Here is a 9,332-nt window from a genome sequence, read left to right on the forward strand (position 1 = left end):
TGCACCAGCACCTGGGCGGCGCCGCCACTACCCTGCAGCATGTACAGACCTCGAACGGGCAACAGTTCTTGGTTCCCTTCAACCAGGTGGTGGTGCAAACCCGCTCTGGGGACATGGAAACATACCATATTCACACCACCACCTCCGGGGATGCTGGCAGTATCACCTCATTGCTACCCCAGACTGTGCTCATGAGCTCACCGCTAGTTATTTCTGCCCTTTCTTCGCTGCAGCGCACATCGCTGCTTACACTTTTTTCTCCCCCCCTGCCTCCCCCAGCACCCCCTCCCGCCCGGAGTGTGCATCTAATTGAGTGAAATGATGGTAAAGGGCTTCGCTGTTCATTTGCCCAGTATTCTCGAAGGTAAATCTTTAGCTGTTTCCTCACCCTCCTGCTGGTGTACTTTACTGGCTGCCAGGGCACACTTTAACCCTCTCCACCCCGCACATCCTTGAAGATCAGCCTGGGGTGTTTTAAGCCAGCGGGCTGCTGGACTGCGACACCCTTCTGCTCTAAATGATTGTTACCCAACTTCAGTATAGGAAAGATATACTATTTTATTTTTTATCAAAGTCCGATGCATTTGTACTGTAAGTACATTACTTGATACATATGCATTTCCAAGTACTTTACAATGAAAAATGGAGCACATATCACAGCCATTGCCTTGGCTCAGAGGCTGTAAAATTTGCAAAGAGCAGGCGGCCTTAAAAATGCTGACCGGGCGTGAACTTTTCCCAGCGCCCATTGTACTAGAGTTACAGAATGCATATTTTGAAGGATTGCCTTGGAAATTTACATTTTTTCACTAAACAAAGAGAGTCCACCACGGGCCTTGGCAATGAGCATTTATTATTATTGGTTGATTTTTTTTTTACTTGTTAGAGATCTCCGACTGCTACGGGAGATCTCTCTGCTGTGAAGGGAGCCGATGCTATGGTAGCTCTCTTCACATGAATGAAGTTTGCGGTGTGTGCTGCGTCGTGTTTAGAGTGTCTGCTCTGTCATAATTTTTTGCTCGTAGAAAGCAAACTCCCAAGGTAGAAGTTTTTTTTTCTGAAAGTAAATAACCTCAATGCGTAGGGAGCTTATTCCTTTCACGTGGGGGCCACTTAACTTTACCCTGCTGGGTCGACCACCACTGTGACCCAGCGATCCTGCAACAAACAAACTTCTTGGACACGGGTTACCCCCATCTGCGTCAGCGCACTCTATGTCAAAGGTAATCCATTAGTTTCTGCAAATCTAAATAGATCGTGGATACCACAGGTTAGCTGGGGCAGTGAGCTGCTGGTTTAGTGTTTCGTATTTGCAAGAGTTTAAGCTATTGCATTGCCAATAGCTTTTATTGCCCTCGTTTAATCTCCTTCTGCGTCTACTGCCACCCTCTGCACAACACAGCTTGCCTAAAGCTGACCGAAAGAAAAAACAAGCATTGGCATAGCCAATAGGTCTCGCCTTTGGGACCTTATAAGTGTTTAGCCATGCAACAGTTGCATAACTAAAAACTTATAAGGTCCCAAAAGCGAGACCTTTTGGCTATGCCAAGCGGCCGTGCGGCCAGGAAAGTGAGTGATCGCGATCGCGATCAAACATCAAGGCGGCCGTGAAAGTGAAAGTAATCGCGGTAAAGCACGGCGCCCGCGCACATGCACTGTAGCTCTAGGCTGGCCTGGTAGCACTTTTTGGAGCCCTCTCAATAAGTCTCGCCAGACCAGCGAATGCGCTGGGTCAGGCGAGACCTAAAAACGTCCTGCTCTCTGCTAAGCCATGCACTCTTCAAGGATATTTGGTTTGTTTGTATTTATCACTCAATTAACCCCTGCCCATCACAAAACATCATAGAGCACTGCCACGCTTGGCTGTCACCTATGAAACACCCCCTTGAATTAAGAATGGCTCAGTAAACACAAGCACGGCGCCTTATTGTACAGATCCTATAAACTTCGAATATTCCAATTAATTTTTTGCTGCTTGTCAAGGGGGGAACAGCATTAACTCTGCTGTGTAACAACAGCAGTGATTCCCACACAGCACTTTGTTTTTTCTTTTAAATGAATGGGTTGCTACTTAGTTATAAACATGGGCAGGCAACTTTCAGGTTACTGCTGGAGAGGAACTCAATCAAGTACTTGCAATGAAATAGGTCTCGTGTTACGAAAGTCTGAACTATTGCCATTGTAAATGACAATGCCTTTTATTTATGTGTTGGTTTTTAAAACACATAAATAAAAGGCATTGTCGCTTACAATGCCAATAGCTTAAACCCTCGCAAATGCGAGGCCTATTGTATTGCAAATGCTTGTTCTTAATTGATGTGGAGTCTTTTTGTGGTTTTTTGACTGTGTTACTGTTTGAAGTGTTGCACAAATACTTTACACATTGCCTATTACGTTAAGCCTGCCTGCTCTGTGCCAAACTACCAGATGGTGAGTACAGGCTAATTTATGGTGTGTAACTGACTTATCCTGACTGGGATTGTGGTTCCTGCTTGGACAGGGTGCATGCATCTGCCAACCAGAAACCCAATTTCTAACAGCCACACATACCTAAAATATATAAATGGTACAAGAGACTTAGATACTTAGGTATGGAGAAGATTACTAACATTCAGGGGTCATAATATGTAGAAAACGCACTGCTCAATTCTGCAACTCCATGCTCATTTAACTGGGTGTGCTGCAAGCAGACATGGTCACTGCACCCTATTGTAGTTAATTTGCTGCCCCAAGGCAGCCGCACATTCGAGGCTGCCCAGGTGGCAGCAAATTAGTGAAGGGAAATATAGGTGGAATGTTAGGGTGATGTCTTCTGTGTCTGGGCACTTGAGTGGGGATTGTCATAGTACTAGAATGGGTGATTGGAGAGGTGAGAACTGTTTTCTTCCATTCTTTCTTTGCATTCAGAAAAATTAATACAAATCTATTGAACCGTAAAAAGGAAGTCAGAACCCAAAGAGACAAGGGAAGCATTAACGATTTATTATCCCCTAAATAATACAAAATTGAAATATAGGTCACTAAACTAATTCATACATTAATAATTCCAAAGCTAGGGGTAATATTTAAAATACAGCAGAGAGTGAAAACAAGAATAAATACTAACAAGAAACTAAAAACGGGTTGGGACCTTCTTCAGGTCGTTTTGAATTCCAATCACATGTCCAGAAAGTTTTGATGTCAGAGGAGGCCACACACATCTGCTTTGATATTTTGATTTATAGACGTCAAATAGCTACATCAGTCTTATTACGTTGTAGCACATATAATCCCACCACGCTCTAAAATATAATTTTTCATGTTTTCCAATTGGATTTCATTTGTTTAAAAGCTATCCTGTCAACAAAACAACCAGTTACCTTTCACATGAATATGTAGGACACCACAGTGTAAGACTATAGCAGAGAAAAACTTCAGTCAAGTAGTAAACAACCAAGAGCCTATAAGTAAGGGTTGGTTTCTAGGAGGAATCCCTATCATCCCTGTGGTAGCTTAGCAGCAAGTCTTTCCTCAAAGAGAATTGCATGTGTTACTCTAACGTCAACTCCAAGTTAAATTTAGGCCTGGGCTAAAATTTCGTTCCGTTCGCGGAAATTGCGATAATTTGACATTTTCGCGTTCCGCGGAAAGAGCGAAAATTTAAAAATTTCCGCATTCCGCAGCTTTGTGATAATTTGGTTCTTGCTCGCGCTGTAAAATAATACATTCTCGCGCGCGCGCGATCGCCTTACCTGAATCCCTGCGTTCGCCGACAAGTTTTCTTGATCCGGTCGCGTTCTCCATGAGATGTTGTATTGTTTTTAGCTATTTGCGCTGTCTCGCGACAGTTCGCGCCCGCAGTGACGTCATGCGTCGCGCGATCACGTCTTTCTTCTCGCGATCATGCACCGCGAGACAACTGAAAACAAGATGGCCGCGCCTGCGAGCAACCGCATGGGTAAGTTGGCGAGCCGCAACCATGCAGAAAATCTCGCGAACATGCAGGAAAAAAACTTCCGCATCTTCGCGATACTTCCGCGTGTTTGCGATAATTTTTAACATTTTCGCAAATTGCAAATTCCGCCCACCCCTAGTTAAATTACATTTAAGAAATATGTCAGTTTAAATTTCCAAATATATTTAGACTAAAACGTACTTATTAAAAAGAGACAGAAATGATTAAAATGCGAGGCAGGGATCAGGAGCCAAACAATATTAAAATGGATTCATGTACAATCATCAGAACTAAAAATCCGATGTTATTTAATAGGGTACAGTTGACTGGGTCCTATGTGTCTTCTGTAGATCACAGACAAACGAGAGAGGTTAACCAATAGTGATTTTTATCTCATACAATAGCTTTAACTTTGTACTTAAAAAAAGTTCTAGAGGTAAAACATTATTAGTGGGGCAAGCTGGATGCTGCAGCCAAATAGGCCTCTATCAGGTCATACAGCTTTTGTTTGACATCCGTCGTAAGCACTGAACTTCCCTCTCAAATGTTCACAATGTGAAAAACGTGGAAAATGTAGACACATTTTTTCAGATAATCTTGGCATTTTGTTTCAAACCTCGAGAACCGAAAGTGGCATCTTTTATCAAAATGTATATTGCTTTCCTTGGTCCTTGAGAGGTCCCCAAATTTCCAAGGACTGCTTTTTGAACAGCAATTAGGTTTAAAAGACAATAACACTTTTCCTAACTTCCAGCCATGACTGCAGCCAAAGGTCCAGTTACCATTCATTTTGCTGGGTTTCTTGCAGATACAACTGTTGTAGTAATCTGCTATTTATACTGCAAAGTCTCATGGTTCTATTTATTCGTACTGTTGTTATTCGTACCTGTGCTCCCAACCCAGGTCTGTACCATTTCCCTCCTGCATTTCATCCACCCCTCCTTTTAACCTGCCTCTTTACATGGTGGAACGTTCCACTTGTCAACTGTCTTGAGAGAACATTGCAGACGTTCTCCTGATTATATCACTGGCGATGAGGATGGGATACAACCATGATCGTATCCCATCCCCGTCGCTAGTAATAGAACCCTGGGGGTTATAATGGGGACTCTATACCTCTAGAAGGCATGGTAAGGATGAAAATCAACTTTAGAGGTAGATCTACAGTAGGCAGTGCTTTAAATGGGCCGGTACTCACCGGTACGAAGTACTGCCACTTTTTATTTTTCTTCCTTTGAGTACCGGAACTTTTCCTTCGCCAAGGACAGTACCGGTACTCAGGGGAAAGTCAGGCAGTGCAGGCTCCATGGCACTGGAGACTGTGCTGCGCAGAAAGTGCTCTGCTCGGCTGCTGCAGAAAAAGAGAAGGCAGAATGGAGGGAGGGGCAGTGTATGCCTCTGAATGGAGCCGCTGCTGAGCAATCCAGCAGCGGCTCATTAGCATCACTTAAGGGCTGTTTAGGGTTGTGAATGCCCTGCAGCCCTCTGTGAATAAAAGTGAAGGGTCCAATCAGACCCTGCCCAGTCAATCACACTGTAGGTGTGGGACTCTGAGCGTATCCCCTACCCCACAAATCTAATAACAGCGTGACTCCCGAGATGAATGCACCTCTCAGCACGAGTCTGTGAAGGGGGGGTGGGGGGGGGGGGCGGTGTTACACGCTACCCAGAATCAGATTGGTAAGGCGGACATTGGGCGATGGAATGGTGCCTAAGGGTCTCTCTGAAGTTATAGTTGCTGGGAAAGGGGGAGAATTAGTGAATTGGACTTGCTGTGTGCCTGTTGTTAGCACCTTCCAGTGTCTTTCAGGCCTTGGTGGGGGGGTTTATGTTTGCATAGGCTGTGAGACATCTTTCCCAGATAGGAAAATTGAGAGGATGTAATGTTAGGGCCGGTCAGAGCTGCCTAACAAGGATCTATGAAAATAGGTTTGAGTCCAAGCTTCAGCTCAACATCCTGTGATTCTGAGCAAATGGCTTAATTGTCCTAGGCCTAAAACAAAAACTAATGTGACTTTCTGTAATGTAACTGGTGCTCATGTAATCTCTGCCCTTGTGTGTCTGCTATGTTTGTGTGTTTGCCTGCATTTGTATGCCTGTTTTTGTAAGAAAAAGTGAGAGAGAGAGAGAATCAAGACACTCTCAGGAGGTATTTTAAAGAAAATGGGTGGCACTTTGTGTGTACATGTCTGCTCGGCGACAAAGATTAATAAATAACGAAAAAAAGGTGGGTGGGTGGGTGAGTGAGTGAGTGAATGGATGAGTGAGCAAGGGTGGATGTATGGATGGATGGATGGATTAATAGATAGATGGATGGATGAGTGAAAGCATGAATGGGTGAAAGAGGTTGGATGATTGGCTAAAAGGGCGGATGGTGGGTGGATAAGTGAAACATTGGATGGATGAATGAAACGGTGGATGATGGATGAGTGAAAGGAGGGACTGAGTGAAAGGATGGATGGAATGAAAAGGTGGATGGAATAAGAGTGAAAGGGTTGATGGATGGATGAGCAAATGGATTGATAGATGAGGGAAAAGGTGGATAAAGAGATGGATGAGTGAAAGGATGAATGGATAGGTTTGGAGATGGATGGATAGGTTTGGATATGAAGGGTGGATAGACGGAATGGTGAAAAGCTGAATGATTGATGAAAGACTGAATAGACAATAGAATGTAAAGGTTAAATGGTGGACATCAGCAGGTAAATGGTAGGATGAAAGGATGAATGGATAGATCGGTGGAAGAGACAAGAGGTTTCTTCTGGGGAGGGTCATGATTGTTTGCTTCATTTACTTGGCGCCATAAGATCTTTTGTTTGAAGTGGGGTTTTTTTCAGTTTCTTCCTACTCGCATTCTCAAAAATATATAGTATTTGCCAAACAGCAATATGACATTAAAAAGGTGCAACTATTGCAAAAAAAAGGAAATGTTAACATATTTTGGCATTTCTCTTTCATTTTGTGTAATAAGTGTGTAATGAATTTCCTGCAGTATTTACAGATAACCTGGACCTTTTAAAAAGTGACCAACACTATATTAAGTTAAAGAACAATTCTAAGCCAGTAGTCCACAGAGTCAGACCTGTTCCACACCTCATGCAATGCACCAGTCGTTATAGCAACCAAATCGGTGGGAAGAAACATAAGATTATGTGTTGATCCATGTGATCTGAATACTAACATTTGGGTCGATAGGTACCCTCTTCCCCAGTTCCTTTTTCAATGCAGCCTGAAATGGTAGTCTACTCCTTGGTCGGGGGCTGGTGAGTAGTTTATATATGGTGGCGACAGCGTGCTTTGAAATATCCCCTTCAAGGAGAAATTACTCAAAGTGTGTCCCATTCCTAGTTCCCTTTTTTTAACTGAGGAGTGCGTGACCCAGTGTCTCACTTACAGAGGAACCGTTCAGTTTCTCCTAAACCAAAATTTTCTTTCACATCACTACATGATTCCACTGCACCTTTTTGACACATATCTCAGATTATGCAGCAACAGCCGAATGCCCACTTTGTTCCATACAGGGGCTCTAAGATGCAGTAGGCCAGGACGGCGCAATAGTTTATGAGAATGGTTCCAGAGCCTCAACATTATGTGCCCTATAAGATTGGAGGCCATTGATGCCGAAGATGTATGTCAATAGATAATATTCAAGCCCGGGCTACTGTGGGATATGGCAAGTTCAAGTCTAGCTCAGAATAAGGGGTGGGTTGGTAAAGGGACCTCAGGTCCATGTACGCCAGTTGGGCCAAATGCAAAATCTGTGCTAGGCTCCTCAGGCTGCCACATTTCCTTACTGCTATCAGTTCAGAAAAGGAAAAGCAAGATCTCACATACACCCATATAAAAGATTTTATACCCTTGTTTATTGCTTGGAGGGTGGAGGTACGGACCAGAAGGAGCGGCATTGCCAAAACATATGTAAAGCGGAGGGCTATGACCATCTTAATCGCTTGCATTCTCCCCAAAGGGAGAGATTGGGATGTGTCCACTTCTGGTACTCGGCCTTAGTTTTGGCTATACGGGGTCTAGATTATCGCAGACCATGCCTTGTAAGCCTCTATTGATAAGGAAACCAAGGTATTTGAGTCGCATTACTTCCATTGGAAAGGGAATCCAGCTATAGCTGCCTTTGTGGTGGTGCACGACACGGGCAGTGCTTCACTCTTGTCCCAAATGATCCTATAGCCTGATATAATGGAGAAGGAGGCAATGAGGGCCATAAGGGCTGGTAAGGCCCCGTTAAGGGCTGTGAGTGTAAGAAAGATATCGTTCACGTATAAAGGTATCTTTGCAGTACCGACAACAATGGAAATGCCCATTATCTGGGGGATTGACGGATGGCAGCTGCCTGAGGTTCCATAGCCAGCAGGAACAGTAGAGGGGAAAATGGGCAACTCTGCCTGGTCCCAAGTCAAACAGGAAAGGCGTCCGATAGGAAGCTCCCCGATAGGAAACTCCCACAGTTCACCTGTACCATTGGGTTGGCATATAGCCAGCAGACATTTGTGATGAAATTGCCCCCTGGACCAGATGATGTGACAATATGAATAAGCATTACTACTCTATTCAATCATAGACTCCAGAGACTCTCTAGACAACCAGAGTAGGAGGGCCAAGGTACGAAAATGATTGTACAAAGACCTACGCAGGATGAATCCCACTTGGGTACCATGGATCAAGCTTGGAATGACTCACTTCAGTCGTGTTTCCAGAATATTTGCCACGATGTTTGTGTCAGTGTTCAAGAGAGACATTGGGCTGTAATTAGCGCAAAGCAGGGGGTCTTTACCAGGCTTAGGTTGAACTGTGATCACCGCTGTGTTGGCCTGAGGGGGAGAGAGATGGTCAGCTCTGCCTCTGGGAAGACGTCATGAAGCCAGTTCACTGCATCATATTTGAGCCCTCTGTAGAATTCTCCTGAGTAATTATCCTCACCAGGGGCTTTATTATAAGGTCTAAGGCTCTGCCCTGCAGGGTATGAATTGTATGAACAGCACTGTTCTCAATAACTGGAATAGCAGTTGCGACTTCCCTTTGCCGTAGTTGTGCTGTGAGTAGTTGTCGTGCCTTTTCCCCGTGTTTTTATAGTGAAGGCCGCCTTAAGCCTGTAAGGGAACATTCTGCTTTGGATGTATAGAGCGAAGTGAACTCCATCTTCGCCCTCTCCAGGGCACATCTGTGTGCCACTGATGGCCGCAGCGTGTAAGCTCTTGAATGGTGGGTTTTAATGTCATGTTCAAAGAAGAGCTGGCGTTGAGCTCGTAGTTCGTTGGACATTGCCGCATTCCTCTTCAGTTACCCATGCAGCGTAGTCTTGGCTGCGCCCCGTAGGGCTGGTGGGAGGAGAAGATACCCCAAATATCAAAAAGATAGGACGTAACGTGGGTTCATAGCTCCC

Source organism: Triturus cristatus, chromosome 6 (genome assembly GCF_964204655.1).
Source record: "Triturus cristatus chromosome 6, aTriCri1.1, whole genome shotgun sequence".
In the NCBI taxonomy this organism is placed as follows: domain Eukaryota; kingdom Metazoa; phylum Chordata; class Amphibia; order Caudata; family Salamandridae; genus Triturus; species Triturus cristatus.